The sequence below is a fragment of the Epinephelus lanceolatus genome, chromosome 22, assembly GCF_041903045.1.
Source record: "Epinephelus lanceolatus isolate andai-2023 chromosome 22, ASM4190304v1, whole genome shotgun sequence".
Taxonomy (NCBI): Eukaryota; Metazoa; Chordata; class Actinopteri; order Perciformes; family Serranidae; genus Epinephelus; species Epinephelus lanceolatus.
Genome location: NC_135755.1, coordinates 35,054,334 through 35,080,816, shown reverse-complemented (window position 1 = coordinate 35,080,816; position 26,483 = coordinate 35,054,334). Strand labels below are relative to the sequence as shown.

Sequence of the window (26,483 nt, the reverse complement as noted above, 5' to 3'; positions counted from 1 at the left end):
TATGAAGTGTGCGCTGCACATGTGAGCATTTTTAATGATGGCCTCCATCCAGTCCTTCTGTCTTATCACATTTAACCATAATTATCTTTGTTTTTGTTGACAGGCAGTGGCAGCAAGTATGCAATAAAATTTAAGTTTTGAGCTATGACTCCTTCTATTCTGGCTCCCAATAACACAACAAGATGACACTTTGAGACTCCTATGTAGCCTACAGCCCTGTGGTGGCGAGTCGTGTTTTGCCTCCAGCTAATAAAATGACAACATTATGACGTCAGCCCTAAAAGGGTCTATAGGCTAGTTGAAAACTATGTCAATATGAGAGTTAAGTAATCGCATACTGTCATACCTTGGTTTCTTATTTTACAGTTAGTGTTATGTGCATAGACTCACACTGGTACAGTTAACATTTTAAGTTCCACAACAATTCTGTTTTGAAGGATTATGTGCATGTTAGGTGATTTATTGTTCTTCAGATTGTACGCACTTGTATCAGCGCAGCCATGGCCCCCTTTGGACCCCTCTTAGGGGCGCTGCTTGAGCTGTGACACCAAGAGGAAAAACAAACAAAATTCTTTTTTTTAAAAGAGAAATATCTGAATCGACAGTGGCCTGGCCATTGTACCAGACAGTCAGTGTGTTGTTTATAAGTTCATTGTGCCTTGGCTGACTTTATTTCCCTCACTCTTTCTTGATCTGTTGGAATCACTATTAACAATAGAACCATACAATGCTTTGTTTGATATTTGATGCCAGTAGGCCTCGTAATTAAGGCTTTGATATTAATTAACAACTACATTGGGGATTCAGATTCATTCTTTACAGTCCTCTACAAAGAAAATATGCTTGCAATGTTTTTCTCTTCTCCTTTTTTCCCCCAATTAGTGGATTACAGTAGAGGCACTGGTTGTCAAGTCCGTGGAAATTTAGCACCATAGGCATTTCCGCACTGTTTGATAGGAGAACCAAACATAGGTGTTCTCGCGAGAGGAAGTGTCCCTACTATGTTTACTAGCAGTATTTATTAGCAGCAGTCTCCCCCTACCGTCACTGCTTTACGGTCCGGCCGAGCGAATGTTCAGTAAACGCGCTGCTGCTGGGAGGAGGCACTACCGACATTTCGTCTTTGACAGCCGGCCGGAGACACTTCTCCTCCAGGGAACATTTTCATACGGCCACAAACCACAGTCCGGTATCGCTGGTTGCTGTCCGAGCAGAACGGGAAAAGGAAGAAATAAGAGAGCAAGTCGTCGGCTCGGGTTCGTTCCGCGGGAGTAGCCAGGTAAGGCAGAAACACTGGTGCCGACCCTTTATTGGATATCAGCAGTCGGTTTGTATGTGCTTTCATCCATTCTGTACACCGCGAGAGCTGCACGCCCACGGAGCTCGTGCAGTTCGAACAATATTTAGCTAGTGCATGACTGATGTGATGCCCTTTAATCTTTGCTACATCAATGGTAGCCATGGTTACTAGCCATTTATCCCGGCTCTACAGAACCAATACCAGGTCAGACTGTGTGGACGTGAGGTTCTCCAACACGCCAAGCTCCATTTAATATTCTGGTAATTTATTATTCCCTCATTTATTAGCAAATCTACAAAGCTTGTCGAACACAGCTTGATATCAACTCTGAATCGGCAGGAGTGGTGTGTCTTTTCGGCACACATACAGCATCTAAAAAACAAGTAGCCTAGTAACGTTAATAGTTAAATTGTATTGTAATTTGACTGACGCTGCTCTCTATGCTGCCCACGAGCTTGAAAGAATAGCAGGTAAACGTCTTCGAAAATTGCATTCAGTTACGCATGTTTATATGTTTTTCCGACAAAGGGAAATTAAACTGATGAAATAATTAAATTGTGCGACACACTGTTTCCTCTGAGGTGTGTGATTGAACACGGCGGGATATGTGTTATAGATGGAGGAGACTGTTCGGGGAAATCGATGTGTGACGCGCCTCAATGGCGAGACGCGTGTGGCTGGCTGCTGTGTGATGTTAGAGTCTTCTTTCCTTACACACGTTCACTTTGTCTCTCTATGTCTCTCTCTCACACCCACACATGTACACACAGTAGCCTATTATATAGCCTATGCATTCGTTTTGGTTTGCAGAGGGCTCAGATCAAACCATTTTGTAAAAACCATCATGCTGTTGATGGTAACATGCTTAAACCACAGCTGTTTACAATACTGTTGCCTTCCCAATACATTCTTCTTCTGTTGTGCATTTCTAAATGGGTCACATACCTCAACATTTATAACAATTTTTAAATTAAATTGTATGACTGTAATTGCATGTTATTTGAACCAGTGGAAATATTGTTGCTTGATATCATTATTATTTACTGGAAGAGGCATTTGAATGTGGTCTGCCTGTAGTAGGATACTGTATGTCGTGACAATAATTATAACAGAGGTGGTTTTCTCTCAAGTTGCATATTCTGTTTAATCTCTCAGACACTCAAACAGCTCTGTCAGATCAGATCTCCACCTGTGTTGCATATTGCATAATAGTGCTCTCAGTGATGCTGGTTGTTGGCTGAAGTGGATGAAGACACTGGAGAGAAGCTACTTGATGATATGTTTCTGTTTGTGTGGTTAAAACAAAGCGGTCCTCCTCTCCTCCCTCTCAGCTGCCGCAGCTCACTGTGTCCTGAATTTATTGCTTCTGTAAGTCATAACAGTTAATGCAGTCTTGGCAGCTGGCGGTGCACATTCTTTATCTGCATTCTCAGTGGAGTGACTGCCAAAGTGTAATCAATGCCACAGGTTTTACTCATTTATTAAAATTTGTGTTTGTATGCAATTTCTGCAGGAGGGATAATATGTGTAAGTGAATTCTGACTCTGCATTTTTGATCTCTGGGGAGTAATTTCATTCTGTGGTTTTGTGTTACGCTGCTTTGCTGGTTTGACAATCTTAGATGATTAAAGGATAAGGCTGGTGTGATTCTATATTTTCTATTGTCAACAAATCCCATATAAAGACCAAATCCAACAATATGTTAGTCAGTCTCTCAATATTTTCAGATTTCCCTACCCTGTCTGAGACAATCAGCTACAAACCCATTGGTTCTTACTGAAGATGCAAATCTTTAAGAAGTCTCAGGAATTTTCTAAAGCAGATGGCCACTCTAGTTTTTTGCAAACATTACTCAAGCAGGAGGAAAAAGTGCATTTCATGGGGACTGTTTTCAGCAGTAGATCAATCCACATTTGGTGCTTTAGTGATAACTAGGCAAGATAGTGTGTGTGGGATTGAGTCCCAATAAACAACAGTGTGTGTGTTCATGAACATGAAGGAACATGTCATCCAGTGACACAATGGAGCTCACTGAAATGCAGTTCCTATTAAAGGATAAGCTCGCAAATTTTAAGTCTGTCTTAAAACAATAGTCTGGTGCCCCTGTGAAAAAGGATTTGCTTGCTGTGATCATTACACTTGTTCATACTGGATAATAAAAGATCCCTTCTTTATGTGCTTTCGGAAGCCCTTCTTACACAGAGGTCGTGCTACAGGGCTGTTACGAAGTCCCTTCTTCATACCACCTTTACATTTTTGCACAGGTAGGCGTGACATGTAACACAACAGCATCGGCAGCACTTTTTGTAAACAAAAATAATGGCATTACATAGCACTAACAATCATTTATCATTCCTGTTATGTGGCGGCTGATCTCATTCTCTGCTCAGAAGGTAAGGAGCTCCTGGACCCCATTGTTTCCCCAATTTGCAGACATTTTTGTATTTTCCACATATTTTGAAGGTTGCAGGCACGTGACCAATGTGCTGACAAAACACAATGAAGCAGCCCCAAGCGCTTGTAAGAAGGCAGTTTTGGGGGGTGGATGGGTCACAAAAACCAGACTTTCCCCTCAGAGTCGCATGTCCAAATCCATGTGAACTGTGAGTGAGCATTAAGCCATTTTAAGGTATGCTCTCACCATGTTTCTTTTCCTAAACCTAACCACAGTAACTTTTATTGCTTAAACCCAACCTCTGTAACTTAAGCTAATTATGTTACTGTACGTTAAGGATGTAGCCTAACGTTTTTCATGTGGTGCAAATTTGTAGGATATCAAACGAACTGTTCTATGAGAATACATTGAAACTTCACACTCATGCTGCCCATGATCCTGTCCTGCCGGCTGTCCCGTTTGTACACACATGGTTTCAGTGCTGTTACTACCTCCAGTGAAGGCTTAAAGGCGAGACAAATCTGTCCCCTAATTCCACGTTTGTACCTTTCATACAGAACGGCGAGACGGCAAAAAGGCATAAAATTCCCACCTTGAAGAGGCAGTGTAAAAAGGACAAATGTAACTGATGGGGGACACGATCCCCAGAACATATCAATATAAATTCAAGCCCATGTATTTCTACAAGCTGATCCACGCTGCATTCAAAACTTTTCGATTTTGCAGTGCAGTCTTTTTCAGCAGCTTTTTCGTTTTCTGCCTATTTTGCAGTAAAGAAAACCAGCCAATAAAATAATGACCTCTGCTTACAGATCAATAGATTTTTCTGGACGTCAGTGTCATAGTTCTCTTCATTCCTTCACACAATATGAATATTGATCTCACAAAATAGCGTCTTCTCTGACAAATAAAATAAAGATACATGGCTTTATTATCGTGAAAAAAACCCCACAAATTAACAATTGTGTGACCATGTAATTTGTGGTGTAAGGCAAGGAATTGGAATATTCGTGTTGGCCTTGGTGTGAAAAGGCCTTAAGTCAAGTCAAGTAAATATCTTCTAAAGTTACAGTCCTTGCACTTCAAAATACTCTCTTTGTCCTCAGGCAGTCTTTCAGCACTGGACTTCAGTGGAAGGGCTGTGTGAATTTTGTACCTAATGACTTACTTAAGGCTTAGTAATGTAACTTCAGAAAAGGTAAAGTCCTAACAAGACTCAATGTGGGTCCTGATTTCTGCTGATTTGACAGTCTAATCAGGTCTGCTAGCATCCTGTTGTCTTGTTGCAGGTTTCTGCATCATGTGTATGTCGAATATCTGATGTCAAATTTTAGAAGGGTGTGCCATTCTCATCACGGGGATGTTTGAGGCAGACGGAGAGTGTGAACTGTGAAGTGAAGAAAAAATGGCTGTATTGCTGCTATTTTCCACCATGGCTGCTTTTATTGGTGGAGCATCAAGCTGCCACCAGTGTTATTATTCTCTCTCTTTGTTGGTATGTTCAGATCTACCACATTTTGTCTTTTGATTTAATGTATTCATGCACATTGGGCAGGTTTCCCAATGGGGGGGTCTGCTTTGGAATGGATCTGAAAGTATGGACCAGTGGAGGCACACACTATTTTACCCTGTTTCAGTGACCCTGCAGAACAATATTTTTTTAAGAAATTGGTCCAGTATCAAGTGAGACAAAAAAGGCTGCAATGTAATGCCCACAAACAAGTGAGCACCGTCAATTTACGTTCTCTAAAAGTGTTTGTTTTTGCCACTGACAGGCTTGATTTTTACTCAAAGTGTCTGACAACATTATGGGAAGGATCCCCACAGAGAGAGACCTTTTTGTCAAAGAGTAAGATCCTTTTTGTTTAACCAGATACAGCATTGAAATCGGCATTACCAATTCCAATAGACTCCATTTAAAAAACAGTTTTTTATCATCATAAAACACACTTCATTAAAAGTCAACAGAAACAAAATAAAAGTCAGAAATGGTTTGTCTTTTTCACTGTTCTAACAATCACAAACCCTGCTTTGGTTGAAATAAACCCCTAATTCTGTATGCACTTAACTCACTTTTTATTTAAACGGAGTCTGGTGTGATTGCCGATGGCATTTTTGGGGCTGTTTGGTCAAATAAAAAGGATAATGCCCTTTAACAAAAAGTTTTATCTCTGTAGGAATCCTTTCCATAATGTTGTCAGACACTTAAAATAATAATCTGAGCCTGTCAATGGCAAAAACAAGCACTTTTAGTGGACAAAAATTGTTCAAACATGCCTGAGTGGTTACATTGCAGTCTGTTTTGCCGCTGCTGGCTGAAGTGTATTCACCCAATAGTGGACCAGTGTAAAATATTGCCGTTCTCATTAGTCACTCAACGTATTCTCATAGAACGGTTCGTACAGTATCCTACGAAAAATGCATGGACAATAGTTTGTATGATAGTCTACAAATTTGTACCCCATGAATGATGTTATGTCCTTAACAAACAGTTACATAATTAATGTTAAGTTAGAGGTTAGGTTTAGGAAAAGAAACATGATGAGGACGTATCCTAAAATCAGTGCACACGGATCTGAACACACAACCTCAGGGGAAAGTCCCGGGTGAAAGTTCGGTCTTTTGTGACCCATCCACCACCCCAACCTTTCGGCTTCCTTGTTCACATATCGGTCACGTAATTATAGCCTTTCAAATACGTGGGATATGCATGAATTTGGGTGCACTGCTTTTCGAAGGAAAACATACGAAAAATTTGTGAGAACAGACTGAACGTTTGAATGACATGTTATGCATGCGACCCACTGCAGGAGATTTCAAAAGTAGCTAGTAACAGTTAATATTACTAGTTAAGTTAACTAACGCAAAGAAGGAGAACACCTTCTGAAAATGCTACAAATTGGGAAAACAATGCGGCCTGGGAGCTCTTTACCCTCCAAGCAGAGGACGAGATCAGCCACCATATAACAGGGACGATAAATGATTATTATTTCCATGTAATGCTGTTGTTATCATTTATAAAGCACAGCCTTTTAAAATAAGTGGGATATGTACGACATTAGGTGCATTGCTTTTTGTTGGAAAACATAAGAAAAATCTGTGAGAATAGCCTGAGTCACTTAGACACAAAACACGAGAAAATAGGGTCCACGTTGGAAAATACCAAAGTTACCCTTTAACGTTCCTTTTAATGTTATCATTTATCTGATATTAAATATTGAATTATGCTGCCTGTTTTACACAGTGTGAGAGGATTTAAAGATGAACAAGATGGCAAAGTTAAGTTGCGGCTGTCATCCAATCAATTTAGCTCACTGTTCAGTTTGTGCAGGATTTTTGTATGGTCATGATACATAAGTCTGATCACACAGAACAACTGGGCTATCACTTTCATAGTCTCTTGTAGACCTGAGCTGATACCATGGATAAACTTGGCAATAGCATTTTATAGTTTTCACACTACACTCTACTGCTGCAGGGGCTGTGTTGGATGTGCAGCTTGACTTGTAACCTGCACAGCCTGTGGGTGGGTTAAGTGTCATGACAGAAAACAGTGAACAGTTTCATGTTTGAGTGGGCAGAGAAAAGACTATGTTTACTGTAGCTGTATGGGTTGATTCTCCACATTAACATTCTGCCATCATCTGGAGCCAGATGGCCTTTAAATCATACATGGGTGTTAGATTTCTGCTGTCAGACAGCACTGTCTGTGATGATGTAAAACCACTTCAGATGCCACTAAGAGTAATGATTGAGATCGTCATCCACGGTGCTATATCAGTCTAGTTATAACCTATGAAAAAGGCAGTATCTGCAGTTAAAAGTGGGATATTTCTTGTTTGAACTGCACTAAATGGCTAAAGTATTTTTCTGCTGTAAAACAGCAAATAATCCCTGTAATATTACACCGATGCTTATGACATTATATCATAGGAATATTATAAGTGAACTTGAAAAGAAAAAAAATCTTTTGCTTTCTCTAGCTTTAGAGTTATTAATAATAAAAATAATATTACAAATTTAAAATTATTAGTAGTGAATTGATAATAAGCTATTAGTCATGTTAATAGCTTTAAAGCATAGGCATTGTAGGCGCAATTCTTTCTGGGTAATGTTAGCCATGTGATGCTAACAGTTAGTTACAGTCCAGTGTGTGTGTGTGTGTGTGTGTGTGTGTGTGGATGACAAAGATTTTACACATTTTAAATGAAAAAACAAAACAAAAAAACAACAAACTCATGTCCAGTAGCAACCCCCAACCCCCGCAGCTTCTCCAATCCTACACACACCGTCCTGCTGCCCTAAATACTCACTACAGCCCCAAATGTGGATTAATCCGCTGCTGGAAATAGTCCCCAACAAATCCACGATTTCCTAGGGTTTGCTAAAAGCTACAGTGTCCACATGTTTTAGAAAATGATTTAGCTTAAATAAATAAATGCAACAATATATTTGTGATTTACATCTTCAGTAGGAACCAGTGTGCTCGGGCTTTTGTTATATTTGAAATGGAATTGGTTAAATAAGTCACTTAAGAAGCAAATTACTGTGAATGAGTAAATCTGGATTCACACACATACCCCTCACTGCTACCACCCTCAAACTAAAGGGCTTAATGTTTGTGCACTGTTCGTATCTGACTGATGTGTGTGTATATTGGTAAGTGGCTGGACTTTTATATTGCCTTATCAATAATGAAAGTAGTTAGCTTGGCTATCATTGATCTTGCTAAGGAGCCTCCTGGATTAATCAAAGGTTATTAAAACAGAGGTATTCCAGAGGGGAGCCAAGGCAAAGCTGTGCTTAAGGCCCGGCCACACCAGAAGGTGCTACAGGGTCAGTTGGTGAATTGCTGAGCTGGTGAGCTGCACTGTCATTCCCAATAGCTCCCTAAGTTTCTCCTCATTGTCTCTCTACTGTCATGTTTACTTTCCCCTGGAATTTTGTGCACCATTGTATTCACTTTCATTCAATGAAAAGTTATTGAATAGGGGGAATAAAGCCCCCCCCCCCCCTACTAATGGTCAGCTACCAAGTTACCATTAGCTATTTAGCTCAGCTTGGTTGCTAATTGGACAGCAACTTCACACAGTTTATCAAAAAGACATACCTGTCTGCAAACCATTACTCTTTAGTGGAGCAGTTTTTACTCCAAAATAATAACTACTAGGAAAGTTAGCTTCTTCTTATTCACAAGCCACAAGTCAAAGTTCACCAAAGTTGAACTTGACACAAAATATTAGGATTTCCTTGGGTCCCTGAGAACGGAACCACTAATAACCGTGATTCCGTCGGAGTGAGGTGAAATTGCCGCCAGGGTTGGGTAATAAGTATCCAAAAGTTGTTTCTAAAGAGAGAAAGTTAACATACTTTGCAAAGTATTTTTATGTTAAAAAATCATTATTGGTGAAAGCCAATGCCAAACTAGATTGTATTTCATTTAAAGGAGTGAGTTTATGGAACAGTTGTTGTGAGGAACTGAAAACATGTAGAACTTTTAAGTAGGTTTAAACAAAAGTTTATATTTTGTATGTTGTTTTTCTTTTTTTGTTGTTGTTGCTATTTTTCCTTGTTTGCCTGTTTTGGTTTGTTTTGTTGTTGATTGCTAAATATGATGTGCTGTTTAAAGGGTAGGCGTTACAAGCTATAGCTTCAGCCGACACCTTTTATGGACAGCAGATGAAGTTATGCTTAATTACTTTATTGTAATGTTCTACACTGTACTGTTTAGTATCTGCAATTTATAACAAGTATCCTGATATGAATTTTTCATATGATATTAAGAATTATACTGGGATTTTCATGAATGAGATATTAAACACCCTAATTGCCTCAAAATTTTGCTATTTTAAAGGCTAGGATGACCAGGCCTTTACTTTGAAAATCCAAATTTTAGTTAATTTGACTTAAGTTAAAGCTATTGCCACCATATTTCCACCATTTTAGTTCAGTTTTAGTAACTCCTGTACTTACCTTACTTCTAATTGTTACTCTATTAGGCACTTGTTTTTGCTCTTGCTCCTTAAACACTTTATATCTTGTATATTTTGAATATTTTGACAAATATTTTGTGTTACTGTCATTGAAACATTCTCTGGCACGAGACTTTCCTTTGGGATAAATAAAGTTTTATTGAGTTGAACTGAAATCAAATCAAATTAAATTAAAGCAGCATCAATTAATTGTTGCCACAGGAGGATAGAACAACTGTAAAACAAGCTGACAAACATACAGCCAAGACATATTATGGAGTTGCATAGCTGTTAATATGTTAGCATTCAGCATACATCAAGTAATGGTAGACTATATCACACTATGACAATACAGAAGACCAGCATGGATGAAACTGTGTGTCTCAGTCTGGAGAGAAGATGGTTGCATATCAACCTGCCGTGATGTCACATCATTTCAGGGCATCAGTTACCGCTGGGTCTCATGAGGATACGCTGGATATGCCAAAATTCTAATGTAACAGATCATGTGGAAACATGAGGGTATTGTAAAGGACCCTGAAAATGTTGCCCCCTCTGTCAGTTGACATTCAGTAGGGTTGGATTAATCCTCTGGAACTCCATGAAAACAGGGTCCAGGACCATTTATGGACATACAGTTGCGGTTCAGTTCAGGTTTGAAGGTGACAGTCTCTCACAGTGTTCCTCACAGCTCACAGGGTAAAGGCAGGTTAGTGCTCTCAGAAAGCCAAAATAGAAGTAGATAGAACAGGGAATGAGTGAGGTTTCAGACAGCCCTGATGTTGGCTCAGGTCTATCCCATTCTAAGCCCTACTCAGTATCTTCCTATCACTGCGTGTGTGTGTGTGTCTGTGTGTGTGTGTGTGTGTGTGTGTGTGTGTGTGTGTGTGTGTCAGTGTTTACGTCCTGTAATCACGATGTTGTGTGAAACATTAGATGGCTTAACTGCAAAATGGAAAATTCCATTGATTCCCCTGCTGCCAGTCTGTCTGGCACAGGGCCCAGTGCTCACTTGTACAGGGTACATTATAGGGTTGCAAAATTCAGGGAATATTCAAGGTTGAGACTTTCCATGGAAGTTAATAGGAAATTGTGGGAATTAATGGGAAATAACAAAAATAAAATGGAAATAACTGTTATTTGCTCAGACTTATGGTTGTAGGCTGCCAGTGTACCTTTGAATATGAAAATTTGCCACTGTCACTGATCCATATCTGCAGCAGGGGCGCAGCGCACCTGCGCTTCGCCAACTGGGTGTGGCCAGGCGGATTTTGTAAGTTTGGCACACCGTGCGCCCTGGCGCAGCTACTCCTCTTTCCCGCCTCCGTCCCTCCTACCGGCGCAAGTCGGAAAAAGGGAGGAGAGAAGGCGTGGAGTGGGTTTAATGCTGTGTTCCCAACAAACGCGATGAACGCGATTTAATCGCTCGTAACGCGCCGCCCGTAACGCCCGAGTTTCGACGCCTGACCATTTTGGTAATTTGCGTAAGTAAGTAAGTAAGTAGCAGGGAAGCCGGCTGCGCTAACTGGAGCTAAGCTAGTGCTAACGTTCATAGTACAACCATTCTGCAAACTAATTAAGGACACATATTTACAGAACTTACCAAGTAGACCACTCTCCTCGGCGTCTTTCACCCAAGCCTGCTCCTTTTTGTTGCGGTCTCTGTAGAGTAGACACGTAGTATCATATAGCTCCGGGTAGCCACTGACAACCATGGCTGAGATAACCACCATCGCTGCTTTGTACCTGCTCTGGATGTCCCAAATGCGTGGGAGGGCCAAAAGCCGTCGTTTTTGGGTTCACCCTATCCTGCAGAAGCGCATCCAGCTCAGCGAGTTTCACCACCTCTTCCAGGAACTCTGTCTGGATGATAGCCACTTTCAGCGGTACTTCAGGCTGACTGGGGCCCAGTTTGAGGACCTGTTGGCGGGGGTTGGCGCCAGGATCTCCCGGCAGGACACCAACTACAGGCGCTCCATTTCAGCTGCGGAGCATCTGTCCATCTGTCTCTGGTGAGTAGCAGTTTATTACTGTGTCAACAACGTTGTTGACACACGCCAGTGACGTCGGGAGAATCTCAACACTGATTGGCTTTCGCGGCACAGCGTCACGCGAATTCGCCTCAAAAGTTCAATATTTTCAACTCAAGCGATGAGGCGTTGGACGCGAATTTCGTGTCTATTGCGCCGCGCTAGACGCCTCTATCGCGTTCATCGCGTCGTGCTAGACACGTCTTTGCATTGACTTTGTATGTAATCTTGACGCGAGATTTGCGAATTCGTGTTTGGTGGGAACACAGCATTACACACATCACACCAATCAAATGAGCCCCTCTCCTCGCCCTTAAATGCGCCGCACGAAGGTGTAATGAGAGTTTATTCAATTCGCCATTGCAGAAGAGAGCAGCAGCATCAGACAGCCAAACTCCTCCCAGGAGGAAACTTATGTTTTGGTCCGGGAGGTCTGCTCGCATTGTCCGAATATACGGAACTGCGAGCAGACCTCCACGGGCTGATGATGCAAAGGTAGCCTGGGAGGAGGTCACCACAATAATAAATAAATGTTGCGTTTCTCTCGTGCACGCGCGCTCTCTCTTCCTCTCTCGCAGTCTCACTGTTTCTTTTCTTTTGACTTTTCTAAGATGACAGATGCTGAATATATACTCCCTATCTGATGCTGTGGCTGTTTGTGGTTGGCTGAGAGGGATGTGAACTCATTAGTTTGCAGGCTGTGTTAATCAAATCAGGTTGGGTTTCCATTACGCGTGCCAAATGTGCCGAACAGTGCCAGTCCCCTTTGATCTGACATCAGATGTGACGGGACAGTCGATATAGAGATATATTTATGTGCTGATTGCAGATAGTTGCATTGAATAGTGGTTTTGTGGCTATTTATTGCATTGTTAATGTGCCTGATATTCTGGAAACCTGCCTGTGAGGTTTTGGTGACGTGTGCGCACTGTCTGCAAACTTCGGCTTACACCGGCTGCGCTCCTCCTGCGCTGACAGTAGACCTGGTTTCAGATGGTGAGCTTTTAGCGCACCTTCGGCGAAGCCTTTTGGCACGAAACTGTTACTGCGCCGAGCTGGATCTGTCGACACCTCCCCCTGCTGCGCCGCCACACCCATCTCAGCGCACCTCGGTCTGCCAAACTACCAAACTGAGCGCGCCTCGGGTTGCGCTGCTGGAAACTAGCTCTGCGCGGGGTTCGCCACCCTGCACCACCTGCGCTGCGCTGGGAAACTAGAGCCCATTGTGTTATGCTCCTGGCTCACTACAAATCAACACAACAGTCCTGAATTTTAAAGCAGCAGCAAACAGCAGTCTGGTAAAAAATTAAGTCTGGAACACTAGACATTATTTTCATTTTTTTTCCTTTACTCTGTTTATTTAATCCACAGTTCTGTTGGTTTTACCCATACATGTAGATAACATTTTGCAACATGTTTTTGATGGAGAGAGTCTTAAGCCCAGTTCAGACCGAAGATTCACGACGAGACGAGTTGAAACAGGCAACTAATTGCAATGGACTGTTCTGCAGTGTTGTGAAAATGATCATAAGCACATACAGTGAGCAGCAGCAGTGACCCACGGTCCAACACCATGAGGTTTTTGAGGACAAAAACAGAGGACTCAGCGGGGACGGACATGCACATGCACAGCAAGTCAACACGCCGTCTGCTCACTTTGACTTGACCAGCAGACTCCACCACAAGCTAATTGGCTGTTGAAACAGGTGAAGAGCTTTACGTTCTAAATCCAGCCACTGGCAGTTTAACCAGCTGAGTTGCAAGGGACACCATAAACGGGCTTAAGCCAGTTCACACCGCTGCAACTTTTCTCTGCAGTGTTCAAAAACAGTTTTGTCTTTTAGCAAATCATTGGTCTGAACTGAAGTCATTGGTCCAGACTTTAGCTTACATCCACTCTGATTGTTTTTTGTTTTGTTTTTTAAACAGTGTTTTAAAATGAAAACAATCTCTAGACACATGAACATTTTAGCACCATTTTAGAAATAATCTCCACCCATGCTAACACAAGAAAACTCATATCACATTACTATACATGTACACTGGGCATGCGCATGCTGATGTTAACAAGAAGCAGATTGTCTTCTCTGCTGTTGTTTGCTTGGTAACGGAAAACATTACAAATATGGTGGAAAGTAAGGCCAGAGATTTCTTTGCCGGTCAAGGCAGCAGAAAACAGAGAATCTTGTGACAAAGCAAATATGGAGACATATCTGACCGGTACTAGGAGCATTATCCATCACCAAAGGCAGTCATGCCAAAGGTATGTAGACCTAGCTATAATGGTTTGGCTTGACTAGTGACTGATACAACCCAATTTGGGAAGTGAAACGTGGGTGTCTGCATCATTATTTCCAAAAGTCCCGTTTTTTTTTCTTGTCCACACTAAAAGGCAACCCCGCAGTTTTACAAACTTAAACGGGGTCAGCAGCATTTCCCAAGTGAATATGGTGATAGTTATGCATTTCAAAACGAAATTGTATTAGAGTGGCTGTAACCTGATATTGTGAAATGTACTATTTAACCATTTAGAGCTGCAATTTAACATTAGTAGTAAAATACTGAAATCTGCCCATCACAAGTTTTCACATCCCAAACTGTCTTTCCTCTGTCTCTGTACTGAAGAGTGTCAGTCACTGATCAGCTGAGACTTTTAACTTTCCAATTCTGTTATCGGAATTTTGCCTTTGAGCTTCCTTTATCTTTCTTATGTGATTTGAAGGTTTTTCTTATTTATAGATATTATCTGACCTCACGCACTTCTTCAGAGGATCTCTATAATGAAGCTACACCTAACTGATCACAGATCTGTTCCATATTTACATGGCTTTTCAGAAATCTAACAAATATTTAGTACTATTTCCAGAAAATTAGTAATGATTTTCAACTTTATTGACAAATATATGGCTGTGTGCTGTCTTTCATTCACTGATATTGACTTCTCTGTCCAGTGTCTTATTCTGAGAGACACGTGACATGCACCGGCCCCCAGTGAAACCAATCCTCCTGTGAACTTCATACACAAATTCCTCAGTCTAATTTGAGAAGTGACACACTTTCTCCCACCCAGTCCCGGGCCCCTCCACTCAGTGTCTCCCTCTGCCCTCCTCTCTTATTTCCTTACCCACTGTATTAATCAATTTCCTCCTCTTTTCTCAGCGATCACCTTCAGAAGTCATCAAAAGTTAAAGTGGGGCTGAAACAAATGCATAGTTAATGCATTTCTGTCAAACTACACTCGCTGACCATATCACCGCACAAAAGGACGCGTGCATCTACTCATGGACGAGAGCTTTGTGACAGAGTGAGATGTAAACATAATGACATCCTCCTCCAGTTAGGAAGCCCAGTGGTGCTAGGTGTGCCAGCAGTGGATTCATCTTTTGCACAGTGATACAGCTGGTGGGTGTTGTTCAGTAGAAAGAAAATACTTCCTACATGAAACTGCACACAACAAGGTCTGTAGATTATCTTGAGTAACCGGGTCATGATTTCTGGAAAGAGACATTGCTGTTGGAGTTTTTTCGAATGTTTTTTTATTTTTTTATTTTGGCGCTTTCAGCTCCACAAGCCGAGTGCAATCTAGTTCCATTATATTGGAGAGAAGGTAGACATTTCTATGGCTGATATCTCCAACATTCAGCAACTCTAGGTTAATAAATAAACAGACAGATGACAGAGGGATGTCGTATGCTGTAAAGCCCTGTGAGGCTGTGTGATTTGTGATATTGGGCTTTATAAATAAAATTGATTGATTGATTGATTAAATAGCACTACAGGTAAAAGGAAAAATATGTGTTCTTATGCCTCTGCACCGGTCCCAACGTACGTACATCCCATTCTTGTGAACTCAGTATCTCAAGAATGCCTTCATTTCCTCAAATTTGGCACAAACGTTCACATGGAAGCAAAACTGAACTGATAAGAATTTGGTGGTCAGAAAGGAGGTCAAGCTCACTTTCAACATCACAAAACATGTTTTTGACCATCAATAATTCATAAGTTATTATGACAACATTTAACACAAATGTCCAATAGTATAAGATGATGAAGTGATGACATTTTATATTTAAAAGATCAAAGGTCAGCTTCACTGTGACATCATAATGTTCTGCATAAAACATTTTTATGCATGTTAATGAAAGTCATATCTCAGGAACAGAAGGGGAGACATTTGATCAGAATTGGTGACACTCATCTTTGGTGTCCACCTTGAAACTCTATTGATTGTATAGCTTTTGAAGATGTATAGCTCTTGAAGATGTGTGTGAAGCATCCAAGTTTTAGAATATATAGATTCTTTGCAGCCATATTTGAAGCACTGTTTACTGTCATGGCTACATATGACTCTGGACAGACCTGGGTGTAAACTGTAACTTCAACTTGACTTAATTGCAGAGGCATGCAACACAAGGCGGTAAATCCGGTTGATTTTGGGGGTGAACTGTCCCTTTAACTCAAGCCTGTTGTGGTAGGTAATCCAAGCTTGAGGAACTGCTCACTGTTAGCTGTCAACATCTGTATCCCCCCCACAACTTAAATTTCTTACAGTTTCACATAAATTACCTTGTCACTGAGCATGAAGGTGCTCTAAATGAAAAATTGTACATAAATAGTATGAACAAGCCATCAGACTTCACTGCTCCCAAAACCCACAGGCTAATCTTTTCCTCTCCTCTCCTTTTCCAGCATCCTTATTCTCTACTTCCCAGCAGCCTTACTCTGCGTCCACTTTTTTACCTCCACCCTGTTGTTCCCACCACGCAGCTGTCACTGCTATAAATAACACCCCCCCACCCACCCCATAAAAACATCTTTCCTTCTTCCAGTCCTGCATTGCCTCCCCCTTCCCTCTCTCTTACATGAGGTCCTCCCTTGATTTTCGGCAACATGGACCCAGTGTCTGTAATAAGCTTATCCTGAGTTTTTAAATTCTAACTTAAATTATGTTTTTTTATTACTGTTTTTATTCGCTTTATCCTTTATTTATTTTGTTTCACATTACTTAGATTATTGTTTTTTATTTATTATTATTCATATTGTATTGATCTCAGTTTGCTGCCTTGCAGTCCTGTCACATTATTGACTTCTCGTACGATGTATATGGACATGACCTCGACCATTTTGCTAACCTCGATATTGCCCTTTGTGTTTACATGGATGTTTGTTTACATAGACTGTCACCAACATTTTAGCCAACATGATGCCAAAATAAACAGCAGGGTTTTTCCGACCATTACAAGACTTGGGTGTGGCCATTCTCCCCCTTTTTTCTCTCTCCAACCCTGCCGACTTGCTTGAACAACATTTCAAAGACGACACAGTGTAGCTCACCAGTAGCCTACAGCTGCAGTTTTAGAATGGAAGAGGCACAGTCCTGATAATTGTTAGCTTGTCACCCCCTGGCAACGAGCCAAAAAGTCCTTAGTTTAACCCTTCAACAACTTCATTTTCCATTCTCCCAGGCCATCCATCCCTGGAAGCCGACTGCAACATACCGGCTGAAATATGGAGGTAACAGCGGTGTTCCTGGAGCCTTACTAAGCTTGTCTATTAGTTGCAAGGGGCATCCCGTGGTTTTGTTTTTGTTGGCCAAATTTTGTATTAAGTCTAAAACTGAGTAATTCTGGACTACTCCTATAAAGGTACTTTGATTAAAATATACTTTATTGTAAATATCAACCCACATTGTTACCTCTGCCAAGGAGGTTATGTTTTCGCCGGCGTTGGTCTGTTTGTCTGTTTGTTCGTCTGCAAAATAACTCAAAAGGTTCTGAACGGATTTTGATGAAATTTTCAGGAAAGGTTGATAATGGGACAAGGAACAGATGATAAAATTTTGGTGGTGATCAGTTAAAGCGAAGTGGATAAAATAATAAAATGGAGGGAAATCCGAGCTGCTTGGCAGAGGTCTGCGCTCTCCGAGTGCTTTTCTAGTTTATTATGTTTTCAGAAAATATTAGAAATATTTTTTTCATATTTAAATTCCAGTGTCTGAATATTGTGATGAATTACAAGTTAATTGCTCCTTGAATTGCATTTTACTTGCATTATTATGCTATTGTATTATTATATCAGTGGCATAAAATGGTCTCAAAATGACAATAATATTGTTTATCACAACCATTTCTGGGACAATGTATTAATTCCCAAGACTAATTTAATACTACAAAAGTAGTAAGTGACAGACTTATTACAAATGTTAAAAGATGAAGGATGGATCCAGTTGGATTGCATAAGGGATTTGAAAGGAGTTAGATTCAAGTTGCTCTGATACTGGATACAAATTTGGTAAAATGCTATCCCAAGTCCAAGTATGAATGTAAGTGAATTTGATGATGAAATAACTGACATTAACTAACTTAAATTAACTCAGTAGCAAATGTGACTAACGCTGCTAAATTAGGACTAGAAGGGCTTCATTATTATATCAATAGGTGGGTCAGTGGCTTCCATCAGTTGTGGCCAGTTTTCACTCCTCTTCTTTTACAGCAGTGCAGTGGGGCTGACTCCAGACCAGCTTGTTTCTGACAGGAATATAATGTTTTCATGTAGGACATGCAGGGGTGTTAGATGGAAATACACAGCAGTATGACAATAAATACAGCGCTAGAATTATGGCACCAAGGGTGGATGAAGCCAACTGGAAATGAGGGCTTACACTGCAGCTTCTTCTGAATAAAAGCCTTTTGGTCAGTGAAAAGCTTTTAATGTGAGAGAGCAGCAGTTACAGTTCATAAGGCAACAGAAAAAAGTGAGATGGCTGTCTGTTAGACAAACATGGGAACAGGAACTAAGGATTGAAACAAAACTCCAAACCACAAATGTTACAGTTGTGCTCCCGTGCAGGCTGCCCTGTAGTGAAATACATCCGGTGACAGCCATCCATGTTGCCCACAGCTAAAGTGTGCTACACTGAGCCAGTGGAAAAGGGCATCTGAGTCCACATTCCTGGACCTTCATGTTTGTCCTGTACTACAGCAGACATGTCTTTTCCACTAGTGTTTGTATCTCAGTGTGGATTTGCAGCTGTATGGGCCAAACAGTACAGTTCAGTTCAGTTCAGTTCAGTTCAGTACAGTTCAGTATAGTATAGTATAGTATAGTATAGTATAGTATAGTACAGTACAGTACGGTATGGTATGGTATGGTATAGTATAGTATGATGTTAGAAGAGACCCGAAGATCACTAAAATTAGGTGGGGAAAGAGTGGATATATCAATATCAGTATTGGTTGTCGGTCAAATAAGGCATATTGGATATCAGCAAAAAAAATCCAATATTGTGCATCCCTAATATATTGTGTGTAGTAAAGTATAGTGTAGTTTAGTATAGTATAGAACAGTGATTCCCAACAGGTGGGTCCTGGTCCAAAAGTGCATCCTGGGTCCATTCTGAAAGGACCACAAGTGACTCACTAATGTGTCAAGTTTGTAAAAAACACTTTATTATGGAGCACAGTGAATTTCCGGCACAGAGCTTTTCATTTGAAGTGCCGTTCCCTGCAGTAAAGTTAGTGACTAATGCACAGCTGCATGACAGAGACAACAAACTAGCTCAATGACATGGCCAAATGCAAGTATGATGCTGAATACATTGAACTGCGTGGACCTTAAAGAAGGTAGTATAGTATATAGTGTAGTATATATAGTAGATTATACTATAGTATTATATTGTATCATAGAGTATCGTGTTATAGTAGAATATAATAGAATATAGTAGAATATAGTATAGTATTTTTTCTGCATTATTCATTAAAAATCAAAGGCAACTTATTCCAGTGAGAATAAACTTCCCTGTTCTGAGTCTGTGATTAATTAATCTAATTTACCTTGATTCTTTCAGCATGTGCAATAGATGTGAAGGAAACAGCCTCTAAGTAGGGTAGAGCACGCACATCCAAAGTATCACAGGTGCGGGACCAACAGGCAAACAGACTTTTAAAAAAGGTGAAGTCCGCACACTGTTATAGCTCCTCAAATGTTTATTGTAAGGATCAACGTTTCGATCAACATAGAGAGGAAGGAAACAGCCTCTGTCATGGTGATTTGTCTTGTCTGCTGTCAACAAGTTTCATTCTCCAAAAGTGTTTTGTGGTAAGAAAAACAGTTTGTCAGTCTATGACTTTCGTTGGTGTTCCACCAAAGAGTTGCACATAGTGCAGAACAGTTTTCCCCAGCTGCCGTGCTGAACATCAGGGAATTACCTGGCATGGTTTTTATGTGTGAGATGTTTGTGTCACAAATGTCTGCAACTTCACAACCAGAAATGTTTTTCAGGGGACTAGTATGTTTGGTATACATTTTTTAAATTTGCCAACATACTTCAGAATCATCAAGTGAAGACATGCCAGATGTGATGTTTTCATCTGCTGCAACTTTTTCCCTCGAGTGGGGTGGAAGCTTCTTGGACGTTTAAGTCACATACTTCATCTACGTCACAATTAGGGTTGGGTGGTATCTATTTTTTCATATCTTAATACCTTCTTCCTGGAATTTCTCTGAGGTGTATGGTGGTATTTATGTGGAGCTGTTGACAGTCCTGTTACTTTATCCCCACCACTCGCAGTCAGCTCAGCTGCCAGTTGCACCAGACTGACCTCTGGTGACACACAATGTGCAATACATGCAAAACATTCTAAATACAGCCTATCCAGTATGAGGTTAATAGAAAGAAGAGCATCTGTATTTTTGAGGGTATTGAAAATCATACCGTTGGGATCTCTGGAGACCCCAGTATACCATAATATTGTGATTCTGCCCAAGCCTTTTCACAGTTTATTAACTAAGTCTGTTTACAGTGCACTCGGTCATTTTTGTGCAAAAAACAGGTGAATGAAAACCCATCCCAGCACTCTACCTGCCGAGTTAGCACTGATGCTGTCCTTTAAGTCAGATGCTCATCAAAATAAAGCCTGAATAGTATATAATATTATAGTTGTTGTGTTTACCACTAGTCTCCACTTCCACCACCATTAAGCCACAATGTTAAGCATGTTCTATAGATCTTATTCATATAGGTTTCGTAAGATTGTTTCATATGTGTGAGGTCCTGTTTCAGGTTAGCTATACATGTGATGGGCTACATCAGCTCTAACGAACACTTAACTGTGGTCCCAGTCTGAGTCTGTCCACCATACAACACCTTGCTGCAACGAGATCTCATAAACACAGTGACGTACCTCATTTTGTTATAAATGCACAACAATGCCTGGAGACAGTTGCCTCCCACCTGTCAGGTTGGAGGCTCCTGTTTATGTTTTGCAATGTATGGTTGTCATAGTGATGGGATTAGTTTGGAGGTGCTGTAAGGGATAGGGGTCAGCTGTGTGTGTGTGTGTGTGTGTGTATCGATACTATTTCTGAACACACTCCCCTCTCAGTTGTATAGAGAATCTATTTTGGTGATGTCACCTTTCTCTGTCCCTCACTTACACATTTAAACAAACAGGGTGATGATGTTATCAATGGACTTCCAACATGTTTTCAATGTGGACAGTGTGAGTAAAGCTAAAGAGGAGATTCATTCTCTTAGGCCTGGCTACCTTATCATATTGTCTTATGTGAACAAATTTCTCACAATATTAACATCACTCTGTGTCCACAGTAAATTTATCCAGCTGATATATTCACTGCAACATCAAATGTGTCTGTGCGGTCACACTGTACATAGCTCATAAAGAATTTACTTGAGACCAGTATGGATATTATTTTAGGGCTGGGTAATATGAAAAAAATCTAAAATCGCAAAATTTTTGGATGGACTCCAGCTATCAGTGTTTCCCCATTGGCCGTTGCCGTTTCGAAAAGGTATTGGTGCTGACAGAGCAACGGATACCTAAACTCCAGTTTGATTTTTAAACTGAAAGCTATTTCCATCAGTGGAAATTAAGCTTTCTTTTAACTTACCGTTCACAGGAAAGACACATTTAAGCCCCCACAAAATAGCATTTTAAGTGTTGTGTGTGATTTAACCCAGTTTCATATGGGTAGAGGAAAAGACTGCTAGCTGCTAGGCTACTTTATGCAATGGGAAATGTCATAGGCTTATGCTAATAACATAAGCATGTTTGTATAAGTGGAATGAATGTGTAGATGAGAGTCTCTGCAGCTGAAAAGGAGAGGGATGGAAGGAGGCGGGCAATGTTTTGGAGATGCAAGAAGGCTGTTTTGGTGATGTGTTTGATATGTTGGTCAAAGGAGAGGGTTTTTTATCAAAGATGACACCAAGGTTACGGACATGGGAGGAGGTGAGTACAGTGCAACTGTGGATGGAGTAGGAGAAGTTATGGGTGCATTTGATAAGAGATTTAGGACCGATGATGACAACTTCTGATTTGTCACAGCTAAGTTTGAGGAAGTTGGTTTGCAGCCATGATTTTATTTTGGTGATGCAGTTGGTGAAGGTAGAGTGAGTAGCTTGGTGGAGATGTAGAGCTGAATGTTGTCGGCAAAGCAGTGAAACTGAAGTCCAAGACAATGGATTAACTGACAGACGGGGAGAATGTACAGCATGAAGAGGAGGGGTGAACTGAACCTTGGGGAACACCTTGGCAGAAGGAAGCACTGGAGGATTTCCACTGGTGCTGATGAACTGATATTTGTCCTAGAGGTAGGATTTGAACCAGGAGAGTGCAGAGCCAGTGATGTTGAGAGTGGTTTCAAGCCAGGAGAGAAGTATGGAGTAGTTGATCGTGTCAATGCACTCAGGTCAATTAGGATGAGTATGTTGAGTTTGCTGGCATCAGAGGACAGAAGAAGGTCATTTGTGACCTTGAGGAGGGCAGATTCAGTGCTTTGGTGGGAATGGAAACCAGACTGGAATGATTGATAGAGGTTATTGACAGAGAGGTGGGCTTTGAGTTGTGAAGCAACAGCATGTTCCAGTAGTTTTGATTGAAAGGGGAGTTTACTGTAATGCAGCCTTTAAAAGAGGAAAAGACAATGCTTGTGATATTACAATGTATACAATATAAAATAATATCTAGTCTTACATTACAATATCTATATAATATAGATATATTGCTTAGCCCTATATTTTTTTGTGGTTTGGGGTGATACTCAGTTTTTCTGCTAGGGATGGTACCACAAACAAGCAGCATATGGTTATTTTCATAGCTCAAAGATTATTAACATTGACCCCATACATCAAATTGATGGGGGTAAGACCCTATAAACTGCAGCCATTCTAGACCACCAGCAATAAGCGCTGAAGTATCCCCAACTGTTTTCCTAAACGAGGGATGTGCATTAGTCTCAACTGCCAAGTCCAAGTCACGTCTTTGAAGTGGAGTCTGATTCAAGTGTGAAGTCTTTATAATGGCTCAGACTTAGCAACAATATTGGCTATTTGTAGTAATGTCACTGCAGATGAATTGTATCCTCCTGTGTCATTAATGAGGGCATATAGAACCCTCAGTCAGGATTAGCTGAAAGCATAATGCTCAACAGCATAGATGTCAGTCCGAAGTGGAGCCCAGGAGGATACTTGAGCTCATGCCTGTTTCTTTGATTACTTTTTATTAGGTGCAATACAGCAGAGTGCTGCAGTTCCCCCCTAGGCTCAACAATCAACGAACTGACATCTACATTGATACATCCTCTGATCTATCATTATGTATCAACTATCTTTTGGTTGAAGTTTCTGATAAATTTTGTCCAGTTTTCACATTAAACTTTCTTTTTCAACATTCTATTTGAGATACACTTGTTGACACTTACCCAACGTGAGACACTGTTTTACCATGTTCCTCTGACTAAATATAATAGAAATATAATAATATATATATAATAGAAAAAGATGGTGATTCTCCCCCAGCACCCCCAAACTATAAATGTCACACAGTATCTTAAAGTTATTAAGTCTCTTACTATGAGGAGAGACAGAACATATTGTTAAGTGCTTCATTAATCCCTCAAACAGTGTGTCATTTACCAGGGTTTTACTCTGATGTCTTTTTATAGTTCCCTCATGACCACACACCTGTCTCAGCCTTTGTTGAGGGGCTTTTAACACGTCTGCATGCTGAAAGAAAATAACTTTCCCTCCTTCACAGTGGAAACTTGGTAATAGAGATTTCAGCAGTTGAAGTAGGGTTTCATTACTATGTTTTAGGGATGCAGAAAGATGATTCCAATCTGCAACTTTCAGGGGGCAGCCATGTCCTTTCTTGTACATCTTGAGGAGAAATCATAATGTTATTAATGATGAATGAGATACAATTTTTGGAAACTGAGAAACTGATTCAGAACAGTAGAAGATATGAATCACAATTATTTTCTGAATCTACTTTTTTCCCACCAAAAGTCTGCGGCTATTCTTCAGTTGGTATCAGATAGGCTAGATATAAATACCAGTGGTATAACAATGTAGCGAAACAAATGTTCTGAAATACACACAGTGTAATGGACACGAAAATTACATCACCATATCAAGTAATGCGATCGGTTGGGGTATGTGAGTGTTGCAGTGTGAGCAGAGCAACAGAGAATTTATTGGAGTCTCAACATTGGTGCTCTCAATTACTCCATGGAAGCACTCAGTTTCACTTAGTAAACTGCATTCAGACACAGGATTAAGTGATTTGGGCTCAGTGGTTCATGTAGTTAAAGGGGTTTGGCTTGCTGTCTACATTATTGTGTCACACCTTAGTAAGGACATCTCAGTGGCTTTTACAGAGCATTTTTGACAGGAGCTGAACAGTCTTTACAAAATATTTCAGAACTGGAACCAATTGGTGATTTGTATCACTTCAGCTGAATCAATAAATTAATCAGTGGTCAAAAAAACAAAAACGTTGGATCACAGCATCTCTATTGGCAGTGTTGCAACAACGGAGAGGTGCTCACTCCTTATGTTTAGCTGGTTCCATGTCATGTTATGGGATGTGATGGAACTCTGAATCCTGCAGATTTGTTCACCAAACAGCAGAGACTCCTGAACATAAACAGAAGCAGTCTGAGTCTGCTGTAGCGCTGACATGTCCATCTGTGCTGTAGAGCAGCAGGACTCTGTCAGACTTCTGTTGTCTTGGTGTTGTGTTGAATATTTAATAAGTCTTTTCTGGGAAGCCACAGCCCGCCTACACAGTCACATTCACTGATAACCTGCATCAGGGTGCGTAGACATCCTGAAGAAGCCCTCACACGTGTTTGAAGACATGAAGAATGCTGTTCGATACGGCATTCAGATATTTTTTTTACAATTGATTTATTGATGTTCTCATATTCAGGTTATTCTCACAAATTTTTGAATGAAATCCTGCAAAATTTGTACATATGTCATGTATTTTGAAAGGCTGCAATCACAGGACCATTGCGCTGACAGCACAAGGGAGCAGTCCCAAGCACTTGTTAGGAAGCAGGTTGGGTGGTGGATGGGTCACAGAAAAACAGACTCTCATCCAAAAACCAGAGTCCATATTTCAAAAGTCAGTATTTCATATCAGATGATATGAGAAGGATTGTTATGGGGTAACTTTGGTATTTTTCAACCTGGTCCCTATTTTCTCATGTTGCTTCTAAGTGACTCAGGCTGTTCTCACAAAATTTTTGTTTTCCTCCGAAAAGTAAATTCGTACCCAATTCGTACATATCCCATGTAAATTGAAAGGCTGCGATTATGTGACCAATGCACTGACAGTACAAGGAAGCAGTCCCGAGCACATGTAAGGAGGCAGGTTGTGGTGGCAAAACATGGAATTACAAATTCAGGGTCTGTCACTTAAAGGACAACTTCGGTATTTTTCAACCTGGGCTCTATTTCCTCATGTGGATGTGTGCGTATGATTCATGGGTACCACTCGTTCTAAAATTGGTTCAGTATTGAGCCGCGAAACGAGCTAAAACGGTAATGGGGCAAATGCGTCCCGTATAAAAGTGCTTTTTTTCGCCACTGAACGGTTCAGATCGCCAGTGCTATCTCTGTAGATAGCATATTATAGTGGCCCTGGGGCAGTGGTGAGTGTGAATGAGTGGAGTCAGCTGTCAGTCAGTGTTGGAGCAGAAAGGCGGAAGGTGTCCCCGCTCGGTATTGTAAATGAGTATGTGTGTGTGAAGTGTGTTTTTTCGCCACTGACCAGTTCAGATCGCCAGTGCTATCTCTGTAAATAGCATACTAACTTAGCCTTTCCCTTACCTCTGGGCTGTGTGATGTCACAAGCTTTGCTCCACTGTGTCTGTAGCTCTCTCTACTCGTGGGACAGCCGTTTTCTTGAGGAAGAGGTGTTTCGGGATTGGATGTCTTCTCTTCTTCGGCTGGCAGTAGTCATCTTGGGAGAAGTCAGCACTGCAGACCCGATGGTCTGCAAGGCGCAGTGTCTGGAGAGGAGTGTTAGCATCCATTTGTAGCACAACTAGCCACAACTTCAGCATCTTGCCGTCCGACAAAGGCAGCCTGTGAAAGCTGTACGGGGTGTTGCGCGACATCCTGTTCTTGCATTCGGGAAAAAGGCCCGTTTATTTGAGCACTCCAAAAACTCCGTTAACACTCAAGGGGGTAGCACGTAAAAGACTCCGTCCTCTGACTCTTCTAGCGTAACACACACTTCACACACACATACTCATTTACATTACCAAGCGGGGACAACTTCCGCCTTTCTGCTCCAACACTGACTGACAGCTGACTCCACTCATTCACACTCACCACTGCCCCAGGGCCACTATAATATGCTATCTACAGAGATAGCACTGGCGATCTGAACCGTTCAGTGGCGAAAAAAAGCACTTTTATACGGAACGCATTTGCCCCATTACCGTTTTAGCTCGTTTTGCGGCTCAATACTGAA

The 26,483-nt window shown here is 41.0% G+C and overlaps 1 protein-coding gene across 1 annotated transcript in view; it reads left to right on the top strand.

The window, feature by feature from the left end:
• The first annotated feature begins 1,139 nt into the window (after positions 1 to 1,139).
• Positions 1,140 to 26,483, top strand: part of ache (acetylcholinesterase (Yt blood group)) — a 46,438-nt gene continuing 21,094 nt past the window's right edge. Inside the window, exon 1 of the mRNA XM_033609273.2 lies at positions 1,140 to 1,279. The gene's annotated coding sequence lies outside the window, so the exon portion shown is untranslated. The remainder of the gene's footprint in view (positions 1,280 to 26,483) is intronic.